The sequence below is a fragment of the Ranitomeya variabilis genome, chromosome 3 (genome assembly GCF_051348905.1).
Source record: "Ranitomeya variabilis isolate aRanVar5 chromosome 3, aRanVar5.hap1, whole genome shotgun sequence".
In the NCBI taxonomy this organism is placed as follows: Eukaryota; Metazoa; Chordata; class Amphibia; order Anura; family Dendrobatidae; genus Ranitomeya; species Ranitomeya variabilis.
In genome coordinates, this window is record NC_135234.1 from 351,469,605 (window position 1) to 351,495,813 (window position 26,209).

Here is a 26,209-nt window from a genome sequence, read left to right on the forward strand (position 1 = left end):
TGTGCCTTGCCACTGCTCTTACTCCAGTCCCTGCTCAAGTAAAGGTACCTTCACACGAAACGACATTATAACGATATCGCTAGCAATCCGTGACGTTGCAGCGTCCTCGCTAGCGATATCGTTTCGTTTGACAGGCAGCAGCGATCAGGATCCTGCTGTGATGTCGCTGGTCGCTGAATAAAGTCCAGAACTTTATTTGGTCGTCCGATCGCTGTGTATCGTTGTGTTTGAAAGCAAAAGCAACGATACCAGCGATATTTTACACTGGTAACCAGGGTAAACATCGGGTTACTAAGCGCAGGGCCGCGCTTAGTTACCCGATGTTTACCCTGGTTACTAGCGTAAAATGTAAAAAAAACAAACAGCACATACTCACATTGCGTCCCCTGCAGTCTGCTTCCTCCTCTGACTCAGCGCCGCAAAGTGAAAGTGAAAGCAGCACAGCGGTGACGTCACCGCTCTGCTCTCACTGTACGGCGCTCAGTCAGTCAGGAAGTGGACGCAGGGGGACGTGAATGTAAGTATGTGCTGTTTGTTTTTTTTAGATTTTACGCTGGTAACCAGGGTAAACATCGGGTTACTAAGCGCGGCCCTGCGCTTAGTTACCCGATGTTTACCCTGGTTACCAGGGGACCTCGGCATAGTTGATCGCTGGAGAGCGGTCTGTGTGACAGCTCTCCAGCGACCAAACAGCGACGCTGCAGCGATCGACATCGTTGTCGCTATCGCTGCAGCGTCGCTTCGTGTGAAGGTACCTTAAGAATTGTAGCATAGTCAATGCCACTGCTCATCATGAATTTGATGAGAGGTGGTTGATAAACTCCTGACCTTTTTGTCAGAATTGGGCAAAAATGGCATGAAAATGATAAGTCTCAACATTTTAGAAGAGCCTTGGGTTTTGCCAAAGTTTTGTGACTTTTCAAAGTTTTTTTACACCAGAATTCTGGTGCAAAAGCTGAATCGAGGTCCTAAAGCCTGCTCTTGCTATGCACTCCTTGTTTAGGTAATTGGCTATGCTGGTACTGCAGGATAGCTGTAACCTAAGCAACGAGCTATAAACTATGGAATAAAAATCCCTCCATTTTTAATACAGAGGATTTTTAATTTTTTACAAATAAAATGTTATTCTTTTTTGAACTTGAAACTTGAATCATCTCCTTTAAGGAACATAGAACATTTTAGAACATGAGCCATCAGGAATGTCTTGCTGTAAGCATTCGTTTTGAATAGGGTTAAGGTCAGGGACCATGCAGAGCAATACGTTCTCTCCACATCAAACACTGTAAAGTCTTATTTTATCTCGCCTTTTGGTACCCTGAACATTGTTATTAGAACACAGAAAAGAATTTCCCCAAACTATTGCCAAAATGTTGTAGATATGCTGCTCTGTGATGAGTGCTATAGCGGTAGTTTTCTGAAACGTTTAGTAATAAATATTACTTACTAGGCTGTGACAACATTTAAAATAAGCCCTGAAATCTGGAGATTAATTCTGCAAATTTAAATGTCCATGCTTGAGAAAACCAAGTGTTAAGGGTCAGGTGACAATGGAACATGAACAATAGCTAGTTATGGCAAATGTTCACCCTTTTGTTTTCAGGCAAGATTTTATGAATGCGGCAAGCAGGGAGGTGCCAGGTCTCTTATACTCGGGATGATGCTGTGCGGCCCAGCCAATCACTGCACGATCACAACAAAGATGGCTGCGCTGTTTCATGGCCTGGCAGACAATCCCTGCACCGTGATTGGGTCTCTAAAGTCCGCCAAAACGACTGGATGGAGACTGCAATTACAGTCGAATAATCCCAGAAATGCTCGCTGCTCGCCGAGTACACCGAGTATAGTGATACTCAGGCGAGTAACGAGTAGTGGTGAGCACGTTCGCTCATCGCTAACAATTACGTATATTTGAGTGTCCTTTTTAGCATGTCACAGTGGTGCTTATTACGATTAACTTCTGTCTATTATAGTAATAGTTGATGTTCTAAACTAAGGATAAGATGACAGCTTTATTTTCAAAATAAGAATTCCTCAAATGATATGTAATGTAGAGTACATTTATAGACAGTAAATGGACTTTATAAAGTACTGTGACTCTAGCAGAGTGTAATATATGGTGTAACAGTGCCACTTAGTGCCCAATTATAGGTACTGCATTGTGCTTCTGAGAACATCAAAGTCCATTTAAGTGAAAGGTTCCTGTGACATAGATCTCTGTACTTATAGCAGGCACTCTTCTCTGTGGGGAGGCAGACTAATCACATTATTCTTGTTTTGACCCTTCAAATTGTGGCATAATGTCATGTGACCTCAGCGTTGCAGTCCCATATGACGTAATTTTTTTAATTTTCTCAACTGGCAGTTAGTGCCAACACGCATCCCTGATGCATATTTAGCATAATTTTCTAGGACTTCTTAATTTTATTGATGTATTCCAAGACTCTTTCATTTTTATATATTTTTTTAATGATGGAGCTTTATAAAGATATATTTAACAGGATGAGTGAAATTTTTCATTGATAACATATTGCGGATATGACTATTTGATCACATTTTCTTTTGTTTTATGGAAGTCAATATGAACATAAAACAACAATTCTGACTACAATTATATGTAAATTGTTTTTCACACAATATAGCATTATGTGCAGGAAAAAAATGCATTATTTGTTTCTTGGGCAGATTTTTGTTCTAGAAAAAAAATGTTTCTACCTTTGTTATAGCAGATGTCTTCCTCTCTAAGGCTGCTTTCACACTAGCATCGGTACGGGGCCGTCACGCTGCGTCGGCTCGACGTACCGACGCATACTGTGCAAAAAATGCCCCATTGCAAGGTCCGTGCCACGCATGCACGGTCGAAAATGGCGGTCTCGATGCACAAAAAAAGTTACATGTAACTTTTTTTGTGGCGGCGGTCCGCCAAAACACGGCGCAACCGTCGCATAACGGTTGCGATGTGTGGCACTGCGTCGCAATGCGTCGCTAATAAAGTCTATGGAGAAAAAACGCATCCTGCGGGCAACTTTGAGGATGCGTTTTTTATCCACAACGACGCATTGCGACGTGCAGTGCACGACGCTAGTGTGAAAGTAGCCTAAGAGAAGACCTCAGATTTCTTTACTTTCTAAGGCTGCCGTCACACTAGCAGTACTTGATCAGTATTTTACATCAGTATTTGCAAGCCAAAGCCAGGAGTGGGTGATAAATGCAGAAGTGGTGACTTGTTTCTATTATACTTTGCCTCTGATTGGTCCACTCCTGTTTTTGGCTTACAAATACTGATGTAAAATATTGACTACATACAGCTAGTGTGATGGCAGCCTAATGGTGAATCTTGATCTGAGGATTTACACCCATGGGCATAGTGTTGCTTCAAAGAGGGGTACTCTGACAAAGAGGGAGAAGTTTTGCAATATACTGAAGGAGTACCTTGCTGACCATACCAGCATCCTCCATGATTCATCTGTGCCTTAAAACTATTGCGTATTCAAGCTAGACATGTTGCAAAAACTGTCTCTCTATGCCTTGGAGGTCCTGGCCTGCCCTGCTGCTAGTGTTTTATCAGAGCGGGTTTTTAGTGCCGCCGGGGGTATTCTAACTGATAAGCGCATCCGCCTGTTAACTGAAAATGCTGACAGGTTGACTTTTATCAAAATGAACAAGGGCTGGATTGGCCCAGACTTCTCAATAGCACAGGATGATAGCTGCGTAACAAACTGAAATCCAGTGTTATTTTCTGAGCTATTCCCATGCACCTCTTCACACCCACACATGCATATACACTTCAGAATTTTGACTTTTTGTTTCATCCTCCTCCAGCACCATATCAACAGGGTGATCATGTTACCCTCGCTATAAATTTTTTAAGGGTGTTTATGATGCCTGCATTAAGAGTTTTGAGAGGCATACCTCTAACATTCTTTGATATATATGTATACTCCCCAGGGTTAAACGTTTATCAGCCCATGCACTTAGTGCATGCACATTGCCAGTCTAGGATACCCACTCCTTAATAGGAAAAAAATGTTTTCTGAGGCCCTCCCAGATGTCTCTTTAAAGGGGTACTGTAGAGCCGCCTTTTAATTTTTGGCATCCCTTCCACTTAGTGCATGCGCTTTACCAGTGTAGGAGACCCACTCCTTAGTAATGGAAAAAAAAAGTTTTTCTGAGGCTCCACCTTCTAGTTGAGGCAACATTTTCGGAAATCAAAAGAGCTGATGAGTTCTATTAGTATATGATCCAGTGACTTATTGTGGGCTATCAGGTGGTCATCACATAGGAAATTCTCATGCTGCATACAGGATTTCACAGCTGATACAGGAGACTCTGTACAGCAAGTACAGAAGATCCTGGTCTACTCCATACCAGGCTGAGTAGATGTGAAATGCTCCAATATATTCCCTATCAGGGTTGATGACATAACAGTCCCTTATGCTGTTACATTAAACTAATAGCTTTTTTCATGGCTAATTCAAATAGATTATATTCTCTAATAATACCGCTCTTATCCGCAATTCGTGTAGGGTGAGCTGTCGCTGAAGGGCTAGCATATTACAGGCATTTAGCCAGGGATTATTGCCTTATAAATTCTAATCTCTGCTGTAGCTTTTATTACATGAAGTCATTGACAGATTCCTGTTTTTATGGTGACTTGTACTCAGAAATTCATCAAAGCTGGCAGTGTTGCTTGCGTTTCTCCAGAGTTTGTTGCTACCACGCACAAGCAAAAAATCTTTTCAGGGCCAGTTCAAATCCTTTCTATATTCTACAATAGTACTGCTCTTCTCTGCAATTCATCTACAGTGAGTTATGGCAGTAGGAATAGCATATTACAGGCATCTAGTCAGGGATTATTGCCTTATAAATTATAATCCGTGATGATGCATTTTTCCATACACACATTGACAGATTTGTGTTTTTTACGGTGATCTGTACTCAGTAATTTTGCCTGCTTTGATGAATTTCTGATTTAATGTGTCCATTTGCAGTTTCACTGTAGCAGCTATATGTAATACGTAGTGGTAGGAGACGCTGCACTACTGGAGCTGGAATTGCCACTTCTGAACTCACCAGTACTTTATTTCCATCCATTTCTGGGAACTTCTTGAAGTGTGTTTGGGGTCATTGTCCTGCTGGAAGACCCATTACCTAGGCTGCAAACCCTGCTTTCTGACACTGGACACTACATTGCGACCCTAAATCCTTTGGGAATCTTCACATTTCATGATGCCTTGCTCACAGTAAAGGCACCCAGTGGCAGAGGCAGCAAAACAACCCCAAAATATATTTGAACCTCTACCATATTAGTTTGTAACTGCTGTCTATTTTATTTGTAGGCCTCATTCCAATTACAGTAAACAGTTGAACTATGTGCTTTAAGGTACCTTCACACGAAGCGACGCTGCAGCGATAGCGACAACGATGCCGATCGCTGCAGCGTCGCTGTTTGATCGCTGGAGAGCTGTCACACAGACCGCTCTCCAGCGACCAACGATGCCGAGGTCCCCAGGTAACCAGGGTAAACATCGGGTTGCTAAGCGCAGGGCCGCGCTTAGTAACCCGATGTTTACCCTGGTTACCAGCGTAAAAGTAAAAAAAACAAACAGTACATGCTCACCTGCGCGTCCCCCAGCGTCTGCTTCCTGACACTGACTGAGCTCCGGCCCTAACAGCACAGCGGTGACGTCACCGCTGTGCTTTCACTTTCACTTTAGGGCCGGCGCTCAGTAAGTGTCAGGAAGCAGACGCTGGGGGACGCGCAGGTGAGCATGTACTGTTTGTTTTTTTTTACTTTTACGCTGGTAACCAGGGTAAACATCGGGTTACTAAGCGTGGCCCTGCGCTTGGTAACCCGATGTTTACCCTGGTTACCAGTGTAAAACATCGCTGGTATCGTTGCTTTTGCTTTCAAACACAACGATACACAGCGATCGGACGACCAAATAAAGTTCTGGACTTTATTCAGCGACCAGCGACATCACAGCAGGATCCTGATCGCTGCTGCGTGTCAAACGAAACGATATCGCTAGCGAGGACGCTGCAACGTCACGGATCGCTAGCGATGTCGTTTCGTGTGAAGGTACCTTTACCAAAAGCTTTATCTTGACCTCATCTGTTTACAAGATGCTTACTGGCCCTCTAACAATAGCGAGGGCTAGGGTTGAGCGAAACGGGTCGATCATTTTCAAAAGTCGCCGACTTTTGGCTAAGTCGGCGTCTCATGAAACCCGATCCGACCCCTGTGCTTGTCGGCCATGCGGTACGCGACTTTCGCGCCAAAGTCGCGTTTCAATGACGCGAAAAGCGCCATTTCTCAGCCAATGAAGGTGAACGCAGAGTGTGGGCAGCGTGATGACATAGATCCTGGTCCCCACCATCTTAGAGAAGGGCATTGCAGTGATTGGCTTGCTGTCTGCGGCGTCACAGGGGCTATAAAGGGGCGTTCCCGCCGACCGCCATCTTACTGCTGCTGATCTGAGCTTAGGGACAGGTTGCTGCCGCTTCGTCAGAAGCAGGGAGAGCGTTAGGCAGGGTCCACTAACCACCAAACCGCTTGTGCTGCAGCGATTTCCACTGTCCAACACCACCTTCGGTGTGCAGGGACTGTGGAAGCTATTTTTTTTTTTTTTTCCCCTCAGCGCTGTAGCTCATTGGGCTGCCCTAGAAGGCTCCGTGATAGCTGTATTGCTGTGTGTACGCCACTGTGGAAACCAACTGCTTTTTTCAAAGCACATATCCTCTTGTTCCTTCCTTTCTGCACAGCTATCTTTTTTGTTTGTCCACACTTTTTATTTAATTTGTGCATCAGTCCACTCCTATTGCTGCCTGCCATACCTGGCTTACATTACTGCAGGGAGATAGTAATTGTAGGACAGTTTTTTTTTTTTGTTTGTTTTTTGTGGGAGATTAAGATTGGCATTTCTGCTACAGTGCCATCCCTGTGTGTGCCATCTCTCACTGAGTGGGCCATAGAAAGCCTATTTATTTTTTCCGTGATTTGTGTTCTAAAATCTACCTCAACACAAAAACACTACATCAATCAGTGGGAGAAAAATATTGGCCTCAGTCAGGGCTTGTGTGCCACTGCTGTGTGTGCTATCTCTCATTCAGTGGGCTATAGCAAGCCTATTTTTTTTTTTTTTTTTTTTTTAATATTATTTGGTTTCTAAAGTCTCCCTGAAAAAAAAAAAAAAACCTAAAAAAACAGTGGGAGAGTAATATTGCCCTTTCAGCTTGTGTGCCAGTCTTGACTCCTGGGTGTGCCACCTCTCTCCCTCTCATTCAGTGGGCCATAGAAAGCCTATTTATTTTTTTTTTTTTTAATATTATTTGGTTTCTAATTCTCCCTGAAAAAAAAAAAAAAAACCTAAAAAAACAGTGGGAGAATAATATTGCCCTTTCAGCTTGTGTGCCAGTCTTGACTCCTGGGTGTGCCACCTCTCTCCCTCTCATTCAGTGGGCCATAGAAAGCCTATTTATTTTTTTTTTTTTAATATTATTTGGTTTCTAATTCTCCCTGAAAAAAAAAAAAAAACCCTAAAAAAACAGTGGGAGAATAATATTGCCCTTTCAGCTTGTGTGCCAGTCTTGACTCCTGGGTGTGCCACCTCTCTCCCTCTCATTCAGTGGGCCATAGAAAGCCTATTTATTTTTTTTTTAAAATATTATTGGGTTTCTAAAGTCTCCCTGAAAAAACAAAAAATACATAAAAAAACAGTGGGAGAGTAATATTGCCCTTTCAGCTTGTGTGCCAGTCTTGACTCCTGGGTGTGCCACCTCTCTCTCATTCAGTGGGCCATAGAAAGCATTTTTTATTTTTTTTCCTTGATTTGTGTTCTAAAATCTACCTCAACACAAAAACACTACATCAATCAGTGGGAGAAAAATATTGGCCTCAGTCAGGGCTTGTGTGCCACTGCTGTGTGTGCTATCTCTCATTCAGTGGGCTATAGAAAGCCTATTTATTTATTTATTTTTTTTCTTATTATTTGGTTTCTAAAGTCTCCCTGAAAAAAAAAAAAAACCTAAAAAAACAGTGGGAGAGTAATATTGCCCTTTCAGCTTGTGTGCCAGTCTTGACTCCTGGGTGTGCCACCTCTCTCCCTCTCATTCAGTGGGCCATAGAAAGCCTATTTATTTATTTTTTTTTAATATTATTTGGTTTCTAAAGTCTCCCTGAGAAAAAAAAATAAATAAATTAGGTGGGAGATTAATATTGACATTAGTGCTTGAGTGACAGTCCTGCGTGTGTGTCATCTCTGTGATTTTGTGCCACAGAAAACAGAGTGTGTAACATTGTGCCTGATTTTCCTTGTGGTCTCACCAACCTGTTAAGGGATATTGAAATCATACTGAAGTTATAGCTCACCGTGTAAGTTGTTTGACAGCAACAAATAAAGTTACTTTGGTTAAGATTTTAAAACAATGAGGAAGTCTGGTGCAAGAGGTCGTCGTGGGCGTTCATTGTCAGCTGGTAATGATGGTAGTGGTAGTGGAGCATCAGGTGGTCGTGGGGATAAAAATATTCCACCTAAGTCTGGAGCTGTGGAGCCAGTTTCGTCGTCAGGCTACACAAGGCCTCGAACGCTCTCTTTTCTGGGAGTAGGAAAACCGCTTTTAAAGGCGGAGCAGCAACAGCAAGTTTTGGCTTACATTGCAGACTCAGCCTCTAGCTCTTTTGCCTCCTCTTCCGAAACTGGTAAATGTAAAAGCAGCGCGTCGCTTGTGGATGTTCACGGTCAGGGACAAGTCGCTTCCTTGTCCTCCTCAGCAAAAACTACAACAAGAGAGAAGGATGCAGCAGGCGACACAACGGGTCACTCCATGGAGCTCTTTACACATACCGTCCCTGGCTTAGAAAGTGAAACATTTAACAGGCCATGCCCATTACAAGTATATTCTGACATGGAGTGCACTGATGCACAGCCACAGCCAGAGTACTATGCTGCTCCTTTGACTCAGACCACCACATTGCCCTCTCAGGGTACAGATCCACAATCAGACCCTGATGAGACTATGTTGCCCCGCCACGAACGCTATACCACCGACCGACACAGTGACACAGACGAAGTTGCACACGAGCTCGAAGAGGAGGTAATAGATGACCCAGTTATTGACCCCGATTGGCAGCCATTGGGGGAACAGGGTGCAGGCGGCAGTAGTTCAGAAGCGGAGGTGGAGGAGGGGCCGCAGCAGGCATCAACATCGCAACAGGTTCCATCTGCCGGGCCCGTATCTGGCCCAAAACGCGTGTCAAAGCCAAAACCTGTTGGAGCACAGCGTTGCCATCCGGTTAAAGCTCAGTCTGCAATCCCTGAAAAGGGATCCGAGTCTAGGAAGAGTGCAGTCTGGCATTTTTTTAAACAACATCCAACTGATCAGCGCAAAGTCATCTGTCAAAAATGTTCAACTAGCTTAAGCAGAGGTCAGAATCTGAAAAGTCTAAATACTAGTTGCATGCATAGACACTTAACCACCATGCATTTTCAAGCCTGGACTAACTACCAAACGTCCCTCAAGGTTGTAGCACCCTCGGCCAATGAAGCTAGTCAGCAACGCAACATCCCTTCCGTCACTGTAAGGCCACCATTTTCCGCACCACCGGCAGTATCTGTGCAGGTTTCTTTGCCAGCCAAAAGCAGTCAGGGTCAGGGAATCACCAGTTTTGTAGGAGGAAATATTGCATCTAGGGCACCGGCGGAAACAATACCGTCTCCAACCGTCTCTCAGTCTGCCATGTACACCGGCACACCCGAAAGTTCCACGATCTCCAGCTCTCCAGTCCAGCTCACCCTACATGAGACTCTGGTTAGAAAAAGGAAGTACTTATCCTCGCATCCGCGTACACAGGGTTTTAACGCCCACATAGCTAGACTAATCTCGTTAGAGATGATGCCCTACCGGTTAGTTGAAAGCGAAGCTTTCAAAGCCCTGATGGAGTACGCTGAACCACGATACGAGCTACCCAGTCGACACTTTTTTTCCAGAAAAGCCATCCCAGCCCTGCACCAGCATGTTAAACAGCGCATCGTCCATGCACTCAGGCAATCTGTGAGTACAAAGGTGCACCTGACTACAGATGCATGGACCAGTAGGCATGGCCAGGGACGTTATGTGTCCATCACGGCACACTGGGTGAATGTGGTGGATGCAGGGTCCACAGGCGACATCAATTTAGGGACAGTTGTGCCTAGCCCACGGTCTAGGAAACAGTTGGCTGTAGGCGTTCGCACCCCCTCCTCCTCCTCCTCCTCGTCCTCCTGCAGAAGCTACAGCTCTTCCACAGAACGCAGTCTGCCAACCACTCCATCGGCAGATGACACTGTTGCACACCAGTTGTCCCATTATGGGCCAGCTACTGCCAAGCGTCAGCAGGCTGTATTGGCTATGAAGTGCTTGGGCGACAATAGACACACCGCGGAAGTTCTGTCCGAGTTCTTGCAACAAGAAACGCAGTCGTGGCTGGGCACAGTAGATCTTGAGGCAGGCAAGGTAGTGAGTGATAACGGAAGGAATTTCATGGCTGCCATCTCCCTTTCCCAACTGAAACACATTCCTTGCCTGGCTCACACCTTAAACCTGGTGGTGCAGTGCTTATTGAAAACTTATCCTGGGTTCTCCGACCTGCTCCTCAAAGTGCGTGCACTTTGCTCACATATCCGACGTTCGCCTGTACACGCCAGCCGTATGCAGACCTATCAGCGGTCTTTGAACCTTCCCCAGCATCGCCTAATCATAGACGTTGCAACAAGGTGGAACTCAACACTGCACATGCTTCAGAGACTGTGCGAACAGAGGCGTGCTGTTATTTATTTGTGGGAGGATACACGGGCAGGCAGTAGGATGGCAGACATGGAGTTGTCAGGTGTGCAGTGGTCTAATATACAAGACATGTGTCAAGTCCTTCAGTGCTTTGAGGAATGCACACGGCTGGTTAGTGCAGACAACGCCGTAATAAGCATGAGCATCCCCCTAATGCGTCTGCTGATGCAAAGTTTGACGCACATAAAGGAGCAGGCGTCTGCACCAGAGGAAGAGGAAAGCCTTGATGACAGTCAGCCATTGTCTGGTCAGGGCAGTGTACAGGACGAGGTAGCGGGCGAAGAGGAGGTGGAGGACGAGGAGGATGATGGGGATGAGTATATTTTTAATGCCGAACCTTTCCCGGGGGCACAGGAATTTGGTTGCGTGTCACGGCCGGGTTCTGGTTTTTTGAGGGACACAAGTGACGTAGATTTGCCTGCAACTGCCCCTCAACCAATCACAACCGGAGATTTGACAACTGGAACTTTGGCCCACATGGCGGATTATGCCTTACGTATCCTAAAAAGGGACACACGCATTACGAAAATGATGAACGATGACGATTACTGGTTGGCCTGCCTCCTTGATCCACGCTATAAAGGCAAATTGCAAAATATTATGCCACATGAGAACTTGGAACTAATATTAGCAACCAAACAATCAACTCTTGTTGACCGTTTGCTTCAGGCATTCCCAGCACACAGCGCACGTGATCGTTCTCACACGAGCTCCAGGGGGCAGCAGACTAGGAGTGTTAGGGGTGCACACATCAGAAGTGGCGTTGGACAGAGGGGTTTTCTGACCAGGTTGTGGAGTGATTTTGCTATGACCGCAGACAGGACAGGTACTGCTGCATCAATTGAAAGTGACAGGAGACAACATTTGTCCAGTATGGTTACTAACTATTTTTCATCCCTTATCGATGTTCTCCCTCAACCGTCATTCCCATTTGATTACTGGGCCTCCAAATTAGACACCTGGCCAGAATTGGCAGAATATGCATTGCAGGAGCTTGCTTGCCCGGCAGCAAGTGTCCTATCAGAAAGAGTATTCAGTGCTGCAGGTTCAATATTAACCGAAAAAAGGACTCGTCTGGCTACCCAAAATGTTGACGATCTAACATTCATTAAAATGAACCACAACTGGATTTCAAAATCTTTTGCCCCACCTTGCCCGGCCGACACCTAGCTTTCCTATGAAAAGCTCTTGCCTGTGAATTACTTTTCTAATGTCTAATTTGCTGCAGCTGATTGTACAGCATACGACATGTTTACACCTCCCTAAATGGCAAAACTCCCCACACGGGGCCGTGGTATCGCGACTTGGCGCAAGCACCCGTGAGACTGCTGTTTGTCTGAAGAGGTGGGTGTGCTCGCTTTTGGTTGACGGCATTGCTACTGGGTCCCTCATAGTACAATGTAGTGTCTCTGGCGGTGGTGGTGCGCACCCAACGTCAGACACACCGTTGTAACATGAGGGGCCCTGGGGCGGTCCCGCCGGCCTCAAGAGAGTTCCCCCCTACCCCAGCTCAAAATGTGCTCTACCACGTGCAAAATTATGTCGCACAGCTCCACCAATCTTTAGTCTATTCGCTGACATCATTCAATGTCTGGCACTGACAATACAAATTTGTAGACATCTATGATGCAACTTAAAGTAGTCTGTGTCTGTGTCCTATATTGGCACCATTAAATAGTTACTGCCAAATTACTATGTCAGAAACTCAGTAGATGAGCCCACCCCTGTACCTAAGTATGCCACCTTTTTTTTTTGTTTTGGTTGTTTTGCGAGACATTAACATCTATTTATATTTTGGGAGTACTGGGACAGACACTCCTTGCACTACTCCTCCACTCACCACCAAGCTGCCTGTGTATCCATGTAACCGCTGTAAAACTACCATGAGCCTATTGTTTGTTATTTTAGGCCTTTGATAGCCTGTCTGCGGCCCCTACTTGCAATACTCCTCCACTGACCACCAAGCTGCCTGCCCGTGTATCCATGTAACCGCTGTAAAACTGCCATGAGCCTATTGTTTGTTATTTTAGGCCTTTGATAGCCTGTCTGCGGTCCCTACTTTAAATACTCCTCCACTGACCACCAAGCTGCCTGCCCGTGTATCCATGTAACCGCTGTGAAACTGCCATGAGCCTATTGTTTGTTATGTTAGGCCTTTGATAGCCTGTCTGCGGTCCCTACTTTAAATACTCCTCCACTGACCAGACCACTGCTGCCCGTGTACCCCTGGAACCAATTATAAAGTGCCTACAGCCAGCCCATTTTCTTATGTTAGGCCTTTGAAGCCTGTCTGCGGTCCCTACTTTAAATACTCCTCCACTGACCAGACCACTGCTGCCCGTGTACCCCTGGAACCAATTATAAAGTGCCTACAGCCAGCCCATTTTCTTATGTTAGGCCTTTGAAGCCTGTCTGCGGTCCCTACTTTAAATACTCCTCCACTCACCACCACCAAGCTGCCTGCCCGTGTATCCATGTAACCGCTGTGAAACTGCCATGAGCCTATTGTTTGTTATGTTAGGCCTTTGATAGCCTGTCTGCGGTCCCTACTTTAAATACTCCTCCACTGACCAGACCACTGCTGCCCGTGTACCCCTGGAACCAATTATAAAGTGCCTACAGCCAGCCCATTTTCTTATGTTAGGCCTTTGAAGCCTGTCTGCGGTCCCTACTTTAAATACTCCTCCACTCACCACCACCAAGCTGCCTGCCCGTGTATCCATGTAACCGCTGTGAAACTGCCATGAGCCTATTGTTTGTTATGTTAGGCCTTTGATAGCCTGTCTGCGGTCCCTACTTTAAATACTCCTCCACTGACCAGACCACTGCTGCCCGTGTACCCCTGGAACCAATTATAAAGTGCCTACAGCCAGCCCATTTTCTTATGTTAGGCCTTTGAAGCCTGTCTGCGGTCCCTACTTTAAATACTCCTCCACTGACCAGACCACTGCTGCCCGTGTACCCCTGGAACCAATTATAAAGTGCCTACAGCCAGCCCATTTTCTTATGTTAGGCCTTTGAAGCCTGTCTGCGGTCCCTACTTTAAATACTCCTCCACTCACCACCACCAAGCTGCCTGCCCGTGTATCCATGTAACCGCTGTGAAACTGCCATGAGCCTATTGTTTGTTATGTTAGGCCTTTGATAGCCTGTCTGCGGTCCCTACTTTAAATACTCCTCCACTGACCAGACCACTGCTGCCCGTGTACCCCTGGAACCAATTATAAAGTGCCTACAGCCAGCCCATTTTCTTATGTTAGGCCTTTGAAGCCTGTCTGCGGTCCCTACTTTAAATACTCCTCCACTCACCACCACCAAGCTGCCTGCCCGTGTATCCATGTAACCGCTGTGAAACTGCCATGAGCCTATTGTTTGTTATGTTAGGCCTTTGATAGCCTGTCTGCGGTCCCTACTTTAAATACTCCTCCACTGACCAGACCACTGCTGCCCGTGTACCCCTGGAACCAATTATAAAGTGCCTACAGCCAGCCCATTTTCTTATGTTAGGCCTTTGAAGCCTGTCTGCGGTCCCTACTTTAAATACTCCTCCACTGACCAGACCACTGCTGCCCGTGTACCCCTGGAACCAATTATAAAGTGCCTACAGCCAGCCCATTTTCTTATGTTAGGCCTTTGAAGCCTGTCTGCGGTCCCTACTTTAAATACTCCTCCACTGACCAGACCGCTGCTGCCCGTGTACCCCTGGAACCAATTATAAAGTGCCTACAGCCAGCCCATTTTCTTATGTTAGGCCTTTGAAGCCTGTCTGCGGTCCCTACTTTAAATACTCCTCCACTCACCACCACCAAGCTGCCTGCCCGTGTATCCATGTAACCGCTGTGAAACTGCCATGAGCCTATTGTTTGTTATGTTAGGCCTTTGATAGCCTGTCTGCGGTCCCTACTTTAAATACTCCTCCACTGACCAGACCACTGCTGCCCGTGTACCCCTGGAACCAATTATAAAGTGCCTACAGCCAGCCCATTTTCTTATGTTAGGCCTTTGAAGCCTGTCTGCGGTCCCTACTTTAAATACTCCTCCACTGACCAGACCACTGCTGCCCGTGTACCCCTGGAACCAATTATAAAGTGCCTACAGCCAGCCCATTTTCTTATGTTAGGCCTTTGAAGCCTGTCTGCGGTCCCTACTTTAAATACTCCTCCACTGACCAGACCGCTGCTGCCCGTGTACCCCTGGAACCAATTATAAAGTGCCTACAGCCAGCCCATTTTCTTATGTTAGGCCTTTGAAGCCTGTCTGCGGTCCCTACTTTAAATACTCCTCCACTGACCACCAAGCTGCCTGCCCGTGTATCCATGTAACCGATGTAAAACTGCCATGACTGCCTACTGTTTGTTATTTTAGGCCTTTGATAGCCTGTCTGCAGCCCCTACTTGCAATACTCCTCCACTGACCACACCAATGCTGCCCGTGTACCCCTGGAACCTATTTAAAAGTTCATAGAGCCTAGTTATATATTTTATTTACTATTAATAAGGCCATGATGGACTACGCTGTACCACGCTACAAGCTAACCAGTCGACACTTCTTTTGCGAGAAAAGCCATCCCAACCCTCCACCAGCATGTAGAAGACCGCATTGTCCATGCACTCTGGCAATCTGTGAGTACAAAGGTGCACCTGACAACAGACGCATGGACCTGTAGGCATGGCCACGGAAGATTACGTGTCCATTACGGCGCAATGGGTTAATGTGGTGGATGCATGGTCCACAGGGGACAGCCTACTAAGTCTGTCTGCAGTCCCTAATTCAAATTGTCCTCCACTGTCTAAATCGGAACTTCCACCTTCTGGCTTTCGGCCTATAGTATCAGAAATTAAACTGCATTTGGCCTTCAACTTTGGTTAGGGCCTACTAACGGCTTCTGCCCCTCCCTGGTGTTGCCCTCAACTAAATAAAGCTGAGCTTCAACCTTCTGCTCCAAATTACCATTTTGAAAAATGCAATAGGCTTTTCAGGCCTACAAAAGGTGTCTGTCTGTGTGCCCCTCCCTGGTGTTGTCCTCAACTAAATAAAGCTGAGCTTCAACCTTCCGGCTCTCATTATGTGGTTTTAAAAAAAAAAATGGTGGTTAGGGCCTACTAACGGCTTCTGCCCCTCCCTGGTGTTGCCCTCAACTAAATAAAGCTGAGCTTCAACCTTCTGCTCCAAATTACCATTTTGAAAAATGCAATAGGCTTTTCAGGCCTACAAAAGGTGTCTGTCTGTGTGCCCCTCCCTGGTGTTGTCCTCAACTAAATAAAGCTGAGCTTCAACCTTCCGGCTCTCATTATGTGGTTTTAAAAAAAAAAAATGGTGGTTAGGGCCTACTAACGGCTTCTGCCCCTCCCTGGTGTTGCCCTCAACTAAATAAAGCTGAGCTTCAACCTTCTGCTCCAAATTACCATTTTGAAAAATGCAATAGGCTTTTCAGGCCTACAAAAGGTGTCTGTCTGTGTGCCCCTCCCTGGTGTTGTCCTCAACTAAATAAAGCTGAGCTTCAACCTTCCGGCTCTCATTATGTGGTTTTAAAAAAAAAAAATGGTGGTTAGGGCCTACTAACGGCTTCTGCCCCTCCCTGGTGTTGCCCTCAACTAAATAAAGCTGAGCTTCAACCTTCTGCTCCAAATTACCATTTTGAAAAATGCAATAGGCTTTTCAGGCCTACAAAAGGTGTCTGTCTGTGTGCCCCTCCCTGGTGTTGTCCTCAACTAAATAAAGCTGAGCTTCAACCTTCCGGCTCTCATTATGTGGTTTTAAAAAAAAAAATGGTGGTTAGGGCCTACTAACGGCTTCTGCCCCTCCCTGGTGTTGTCCTCAACTAAATAAAGCTGAGCTTCAACCTTCCGGCTCTCATTATGTGGTTTTAAAAAAAAAAATGGTGGTTAGGGCCTACTAACGGCTTCTGCCCCTCCCTGGTGTTGCCCTCAACTAAATAAAGCTGAGCTTCAACCTTCTGCTCCAAATTACCATTTTGAAAAATGCAATAGGCTTTTCAGGCCTACAAAAGGTGTCTGTCTGTGTGCCCCTCCCTGGTGTTGTCCTCAACTAAATAAAGCTGAGCTTCAACCTTCCGGCTCTCATTATGTGGTTTTAAAAAAAAAAAATGGTGGTTAGGGCCTACTAACGGCTTCTGCCCCTCCCTGGTGTTGCCCTCAACTAAATAAAGCTGAGCTTCAACCTTCTGCTCCAAATTACCATTTTGAAAAATGCAATAGGCTTTTCAGGCCTACAAAAGGTGTCTGTCTGTGTGCCCCTCCCTGGTGTTGTCCTCAACTAAATAAAGCTGAGCTTCAACCTTCCGGCTCTCATTATGTGGTTTTAAAAAAAAAAATGGTGGTTAGGGCCTACTAACGGCTTCTGCCCCTCCCTGGTGTTGTCCTCAACTAAATAAAGCTGAGCTTCAACCTTCCGGCTCTCATTATGTGGTTTTAAAAAAAAAAATGGTGGTTAGGGCCTACTAACGGCTTCTGCCCCTCCCTGGTGTTGTCCTCAACTAAATAAAGCTGAGCTTCAACCTTCCGGCTCTCATTATGTGGTTTTAAAAAAAAAAATGGTGGTTAGGGCCTACTAACGGCTTCTGCCCCTCCCTGGTGTTGCCCTCAACTAAATAAAGCTGAGCTTCAACCTTCTGCTCCAAATTACCATTTTGAAAAATGCAATAGGCTTTTCAGGCCTACTAAAGGTGTCTGTCTGTGTGCCCCTGCCTGGTGTTGTCCTCAACTAAATAAAGCTGAGCTTCAACCTTCCGGCTCTCATTAAGTGGTTTTAAAAAAAAAAAATGGTGGTTAGGGCCTACTAACGGCTTCTGCCCCTCCCTGGTGTTGTCCTCAACTAAATAAAGCTGAGCTTCAACCTTCCGGCTCTCATTATGTGGTTTTAAAAAAAAAAATGGTGGTTAGGGCCTACTAACGGCTTCTGCCCCTCCCTGGTGTTGCCCTCAACTAAATAAAGCTGAGCTTCAACCTTCTGCTCCAAATTACCATTTTAAAAAATGCAATAGGCTTTTCCGGCCTACTAAAGGTGTCTGCCCCTCCCTGGTGTTGTCCTCAACTGAACAAAGCTGAGCTTCCACATTCTGGCTTTCGCCCTATACTATCAGATATTAAACTGCATTTGGCCTACTAGTGTGGTTAGGCCCTTGAAACAGTGTCTGCTGCTCTTGGGTTTGCTACTCCACTGAACAAAGCAATGCCGCCTGTTTAGTCCTGTTACCAATTTTGAACTGCATGTAGCCTACTTTATTCTTTGGCCCTATATCTGTTTCCTCCTCATCCTGCCCATTGCCCAGCCACTGCTAAATGAGTCTGCTGGTACATTGACCTAGACCACTACATTCCCCTTGTACTCTACACAGCCAGAATCTGTCCCTGCTGAAAGTAAGGTTCCCCTTCCCGCATGTTATACCACCTGACACAGGGACAAAGAGGAAGGTGCAGATGAAAGTGCAGGTTCCTTCATCAGGTGGGGGGGCATACTCGTTGGCGACGTCACTGGCACAGGGCCCCTCAGAGTACGCAAAAGTGTCGCTGCTGGTGGGAGGCGCCCCCGCCATGCAAACACACCGCCGTACTTTGAGGGGCCCTGTGCCAGTGGCAATGCGAACGAGTGGGCCCCCCCCCTGCTTGCTCAGGATCACAGCACTTGCAACTTTTAAATACTTACCTTTCCCTGCAACACCGCCGTGACGTAGTCCGCATTTCCTGGGCCCACGAAAAACTTGAGCCAGCCCTACTCCCCCCACAACTTTCCCCCAATTCCCTATGCCCAACTATTATTATACAGTTAATTAAGATTGGCAAGCTTCAGAAACAAGAATGGATGTTTTTGGCATTAAAATGGGCACTGTAGGTGTTTTCCTGGCCTCCACTCACTGCCGACTATGCTTCCCCATTGACTTGCATTGGGTTTCGTGTTTCGGTCGATCCCCGACTTTTAGCGATAATCGGCCGACTGCACTCGACTCGACTCTGGACAAAATCGGGTTTCCCAAAACCCTACTCGATCTTAAAAAAATGAAAGTCGCTCAACCCTACCCCCCACCCTTTATCACCCCCATAGGTAGGGACAATAATAAAATGAAGAAAATATTTTTTTTCCCCACTAGGGTTAGAACTAGGGTTAGGGTTAGAACTAGGGTTAGGGTTAGGGGTAGGGGTAGGGTTAGGGGTAGGGGTAGGGTTAGGGTTAGAACTAGGGTTAGCGTTAGAATTAGGCTATGTGCACACGGTGTGGATTTGGCTGTGGATCCGCAGGATCTGTTCCATCAGGTTTACAGTACCATGTAAACCTATGGAAAACCAAATCCGCTGTGCCCATGGTGCGGAAAATACCGCGCTGAAATGCTGCGCTGTATTTTCCGCAGCATGTCAATTCTTTGTGCGGATTTCGCAGTGTTTTACAGCTGTTCCTCAATAGGAATCCGCAGGTGAAATCCGCATAAAAAACACTGGAAATCCGCGGTAAATCCGCAGGTAAAACGCAGTGCCTTTTACCTGCGGATTTTTCAAAAATGGTTCGGAAAAATCTCACACGAATCCGCAACGTGGGCACATAGCCTTACGGTTAGGGTTGGAATTAGAGTTAGGGTTGGAATTAGGGCTAGGGTTGGAAATAGGATTAAGAATAGGCTTGTGGTTAGGGTTAGGGGTGTGTTGGGGTTAAAGTTGTGGTTAGTAGGGTTGAGCGACTTTTATTTTTATAGGATCGGGTCGGGTTTCACGAAACCCGACTTTCTCAAAAGTCGGGTCGAGTGAAATCGTCCGATCCTATAAAAAAGTCGGGGTCGGGGTCGGCCGAAACGCGAAACCCAATGCAGTGCAATGGGATACTAAGGTTCCCAGGGTCTGAAGGAGAGGAAACTCTCCTTCAGGCCCTGGGATCCATATTAATGTGTAAAATAAAGAATTAAAATAAAAAAAATTGCTATACTCACACTCTGACGCGCCCTGGTAGTAACCGGCATCTTCCGTTCCTAAAAATGGCGCTTGAAAGACCTTTCGAATGCTTCACGGCTTGTGATTGGTCGCGGCGGCCCACGTGACCGCTGAGCGACCAATCACAAGCCGTGAAGTAATTCTCATGTACCTGAGAACCAGAACAGGACCTGAGAATAACGTCACCGGCTTGTGATTGGTCGCTCAGCGGTCACGTGGGCCGCCGCGACCAATCACAAGCCGTGAAGCATTCGAAAGGTCTTTCAAGCGCCATTTTTAGGAATGGAAGATGCCGGTTACCAGCGGCGATGTCCAGGCTGCGTCGGAGAGGTGAGCATATCAATATTTTTTATTTTAATTCTTTATTTTACACTTAAATGTGGATTCTGATACCGATTTCCGATATCGCAAACATATCAGAACGCGGTATCGGAATCCCGATACCAGATTCAGAAGATCGCCGACCTCATGGCCGACCCCACACAGGGGTCGGGTCGGGTTTCATGAAACCCGACTTTGCCAAAAGTCGGCGACTTCTGAAAATGGTTGACCTGTTTCGCTCAACCCTAGTGGTTAGGGTTGGGGTTAGGGTTGGGATTAGGGTTAGGGTTGTGGTTAGGGGTGTGTTGGGGTTGGGTTGTGATTAGGGTTATGGCTAGAGTTGGGATTAGGGTTAGGGGTGTGTTGGGGATAGGGTTGGGATTAGGGTTAGCGGTGTGTTGGGGTTAGTGTTGGAGTTAGAATTGAGGGGTTTCCACTGTTTAGGCACATCAGGGGTCTCCAAACGCAACGTGGCGCCACCATTGATTCCAGCCAATCTTGCGTTCAAAAAGTCAAATGGTGCTCCCTCCCTTCCAAGCCCCGACGTGTGCCCAAACAGTGGTTTACCCCCACATATGGGGCACCAGCATACTCAGGACAAACTGGGCAACAATTATTGGGGTCCAATTTCTCCTGTTACCCTTGCGAAAATAAAACATTGCTTGCTAAAACATAATTTTAGAGGAATGAAAAATGATTTTTTATTTTCACGGCTCTGCGTTATAAACTTCAGTGAAGCACTTGGGGGTTCAAAGTGCTCACTATACATCTAGATAAGTTCCTTGGGGGGGTCTAGTTTCCAAAATGGGGTCACTTGTGGGGGTTTCTACTGTTTAGGCACATCAGGGGCTCTGGAAATGGAATGTGACGCACTCAGACCACTCCATCAAAGTCTGCATTTCAAATCGTCACTACCTTCCTTCCGAGCCCCGACTTGTGCCCAAACAGTGGTTTACCCCCACATATGGGGTATCATTGTACTCAGGACAAACTGAGAAACAACTATTGGGGTCCAATTTCTCCTGTTACCCTTGTGAAAATAAAAAATTGCTTGCTAAAACATCATTTTTAAGGAAAGAAAAATGATTTTTTATTTTCACGGCTCTGCGTTGTAAACTTCTGTGAAGCACTTGGGGGTTCAAAGTGCTCACCACATATCTAGATAAGTTTCTTGGGGGGTCTAGTTTCCAAAATGGGGTCACTTGTGGGGGGTTTCTACTGTTTAGGCACATCAGGGGCTCTGCAAACGGAATGTGACGCACGCAGACCACTCCATCAAAGCCTGCATTTCAAAATGTCACTACCTCCCTTCCGAGCCCCGACTTGTGCCCAAACAGTGGTTTACCCCCACATATTGGGTATCAGCGTACTCAGGAGAAACTGGACAACAACTTTTATGGTCCAATTTCTCCTGTTACCCTTGGGAAAATAAAATATTGTGGGCTAAAAAATCATTTTTGAGAAAATAAAAATTATTTTTTATTTTCATGGCTCTGCGTTATAAACTTCTGTGAAGCACTTGGGGGTTCAAAGTGCTCACCACACATCTAGATTAGTTCCTTGGGAGGTCTAGTTTCCAAAATGGGGTCACTTGTGGGGGAGCTCCAATGTTTAGGCACACAGGGGCTCTCCAAACGCGACATGGTGTCCGCTAATGATTGGAGCTAATCTTCCATTCAAAAAGCCAAATGGCGTGCCTTCCCTTCCAAGCCCTGCCGTGCGCCCAAACAGTGGTTTACCCCCACATATAGGGTATCATCGTACTCAGGACAAACTGGACAACAACATTTGGGGTTCAATTTCTCCTGTTACCCTTGGGAAAATAAAAAATTCTGGGCTAAAAATCATTTTTGAGGAAAGAAAAATTATTTTTTATTTTCACGGCTCTGCGGTATAAACTTCTGTGAAGTACTTGGGGATTCAAAGTGCTCACCACACATCTAGATTAGTTCATTGGGAGGTCTAGTTTCCAAAATGTGGTCACTTGTGGGGGAGCTCCAATGTTTAGGCACACAGGGGCTCTCCAAACGTGACATGGTGTCCGCTAACGATTGGAGCTAATTTTCCATTCAAAAAGTCAAATGGCGCTCCTTCCCTTCCGAGCCTTGCCGTGCACCCAAACAGTGGTTTACCCCACATATGAGGCATCAGCGTACTCAGGAGAAATTGCCCAACAAATTTTAGGATCCATTTTATCCTGTTGCCCATGTGAAAATGAAAGAATTGAGGCTAAAATAAATTTTGTGTGAAAAAAAAGTACTTTTTCATTTTTGCGGATCAATTTGTGAAGCACCTGAGGGTTTAAAGTGCTCACTATGCCTCTAGATAAGTTCCTTGGGGGGTATAGTTTCCAAAATGGGGTCACTTGTGGAGGAGCTCCAATGTTTAGGCACACAGGGGCTTTCCAAACGCGACATGGTGTCTGCTAACGATGGAGATAATTTTTCATTCAAAAAGTCAAATGGCGCTCCTTCCCTTCCGAGCTTTGCCATGTGCCCAAACAGTGGTTTACCCCCACATATGAGGTATCAGCGTACTCAGGACAAATTGTCCAACAACGTCCGTGGTCCAGTTTCTCCTTTTACCCTTGGGAAAATAAAAAAATTGTTGCTAAAAGATCATTTTTGTGACTAAAAAGTTAAATGTTCATTTTTTACTTCCATGTTGCTTCTGCTGCTGTGAAACACCTGAAGGGTTAATAAACTTCTTGAATGTGGTTTTGAGCACCTTGAGGGGTGCAGTTTTTAGAATGGTGTCACTTTTGGGTATTTTCAGCCATATAGAACCCTCAAAATGACTTCAAATGTGAGGTGGTCCCTAAAAAAAATGGTTTTGTAAATGTTGTTGTAAAAATGAGAAATCACTGGTCAAATTTTAACCCTTATAACTTCCTAGCAAAAAAAAAAATTGTTTCCAAAATTGTGCTGATGTAAAGTAGACATGTGGGAAACGTTATTTATTAACTATTTTGTGTCACATAACTCTCTGGTTTAACAGAATAAAAATTCAAAATGTGAAAAGTGCAAAATTTTCAAAATTTTCGCCAAATTTCCATTTTTTTCACAAATAAACTCAGAAATTATCGACCTAAATTTACCACTAACATGAAGCCCAATATGTCACGAAAAACAATCTCAGAATCGCTAGGATCCGTTGAAGCGTTCCTGAGTTATTACCTCATAAAGGAACACTGGTCAGAATTGCAAAAAACGGCAAGGTCATTAAGGCCAAAATAGGCTGGGTCATGAAGGGGTTAACATGAGCTTTTACATGCAGAGAACTGCTGTATGTAAAACCTCTTTAAAAATTGCATTGCATACGGATCACATACGCATGTCATACGGATGTTCCGAGGGGGAAAATAAAAATCGCATTACACTCGCATGACACTCGTACATTTTTTCTGTCTGAAAATTGGACCTTTTTTTTTTCTCGCAAATGGGTATGGTCTCTAATGCAGGTGAACTGAATACAACAGGGGAGACAACAGGTGGGATCAACAATCTATTTCTACTTTATTCACTTAACAGGGTTAAATGTGGGAAAGGTTATTAGCACTGATAAATTGCCTTAGAACAATATGAACAATATAATTTACAAGCAACAGGCAATTATATACATAGAGCTATATTGGTTAGTACATTATGAGAGACATGTCCTTGAGATCAGCTCGGGTCTAACGGGGTAGGGGGCAAATACTGTATTTAGCAAGAACATTCTCTATGGCACTCTTGCAGCTTTCCGAGCCCTGACAAAGTCTAATAACACTTTCTGGGCTGCTTTAGCATCAGTCGGGCCCCATCTCATCTGTAGTCTACCCCTGCCCACACACCCGGTAACGTGAGTCTGTGCTGAAAGCTGTGGCCCTGCTCACTGGTTTCCTATAATCACCAGCTGAGGTGAGAGTCTCTGGTCATGTATTCTTTGGGTATCTTCGGTGCTTGACCACTGACTGGAGTCTCCTCGATGTGGTAAAGTGGGGAGCTGGTCCTCGACTTTTGACTGGCGTCGTCTGGGTTCCAGGTCTTGACCAGCGTTGCTCTGGTCTTCGGTACTTGACCAGAGTAGTCTGAATCCCAGAGCTCAAGTGGAGTCGTCCAAATCTCGCTCACAGGCTCAAAACATCCTGCCTGTCTCGCTCTCCAATCATGTCCCAGTACTCGGATATGGTGTAAATCAGGCCTGGCTCCGTCACTACCTTCCACTGGAATGGTTGCACGGATCTGCCTCACAACTCAGGCCTTCTCCAGCGTGCGACTCCACTCTCAAACTCTTCTATGGCGATAGTGGCTGCAAGCCCACCTCTCAAGCATACAACCTGCCCTGGTGCAGATTCTGGTGCCAACTGCTCTTCTCAGCCTGGCTAGGCCTTTTATATTCAGGAAGTCCTTCCTGTGTATCACCTGATCAGGTTCAGCAGGCAAATTCCCTCTCCCTGAAAATCTCCCAGTACAATTTAGTTCCTGGTAACACAAATATTTTTTTTTCCCTGATATGTATATCCTGCCTGATATGTTTGCAAAAATCCAAAAACCTAAGATACAGCCCTCTCATGATCATTTTCAATAACTTTTCAATAATAAATTATATTTTGGCCCATCCCGACTCCAGACTACGGTGACTCCCAGTAGGCCACACCTTTCTGATGATGCGCTTAGCATCATGTCCCTACACATTATTTTGTATATGGATTCTTGACATTTAACCCGCAAATACGCCTTTTAAGGAGGCGGTTAAACGTACTTATTCCTCAGGGTTGCTTGTTAATGGTGCTGAAAAATAAGGGTATAGCGCCCCCCAGAATCGGAATATCTCCGGGTTCTCAATCGAGAACATGATTGGGGTCGGTTTTTACCATACCCAGTGTTGCAATCGCCGTTATTCACTGAATAACGGCGTCCGCAAAAAAATGTCCGATTTCTAATATATTTCTCTCTCTCCTCTTATATGATCTAACATACCAGAGGAGAGAGAAATGGGGTCCCTAGACCTCCAGTGTCCCTAGACCCTCTGGCTCTGTCCCCCGGCACTCGGCATCTACTTCTGGGAAGAAAATGGCTGGCATATGTGCAGTGCACCCGCCGAAATTTGCCGGCTAGCACCTGGCAACAAATGGAGATTTTTCCTCTTGGTTCTTGTAAATGACTGTGATAGACCCTATCAAAGTGATCAAAATAAAAAAAAGTAAATCAGCCCTCTCTTTATCACCCCTTAATTAGGTAAAAATAATAACATTAAAAAAAAATGTATTTTTTCACATTTTCCGTTGGGGCTAGGGTTAGGATTGGGCTAGGGTTAGAGTTGTGGCTAGGGTTAGAGCTAGGGTTATGGTTGGGCTAGCATTAGGGTTGGGGTTAGAGTGGTGTTAGGGTTAGGGTGGTGGTTATGGTTGGGATTAGGCTTAGGGGTGTGTTTCGGTTAGGGTTGGAGTTAGAATTGGGGGGTTTCCACTGTTTAGGTACATCAGGGGGTCTCCAAACGTGACATGGCGCCTGCCATTGATTTCAGCTAATTTTGCATTCAAAAGTTAAACGGTGCTCCCTCCCTTCTGAGCCCTGCCATGCGCCCAAACAGTGGCTTTTCCCCACATACAGGGTATCAGTGTTCTCAGGAGAAATTGCACAACGAATTTTGTGGTCCATTTTCTCTTGTTACCCTTGTGAAAATAAATAAAGTTTGCGTGTAAAATAATTTTTTTGTGAAAAAAGTAAAATGTTCATTTTTTCCTTCCACATTGCTTTAGTTCTCGTGAAGCACCTGAAGGGTTAATAAACTTCTTGAATGTGGTTTTGAGCACCTTGAGGGGTGCAGCTTTTAGAATGGTGTCACTTTTGGGTATTTTCTGTCATATTGACCCTCCAAACACTTCAAATGTGAGATGGTCAGTAAAAAAAATGGTTTTGAAAATTTTGTTGGAAAAATTAGAAATCGCTGGTTAAATTTAACCCTTATAACGTGCTAACAAAAAAAATTGTTTCCAAAATTGTGCTGATGTAAAGTAGACATGTGGGAAATGTTATTTATTAACTATTTTGTGCGATATGACTCTGATTTAGGGGCACAAAAATCAAAAGTTTAAAAATTGCAAAATTTTTAACATTTGTGCCAAATTTCCATTATTTTCATGAATA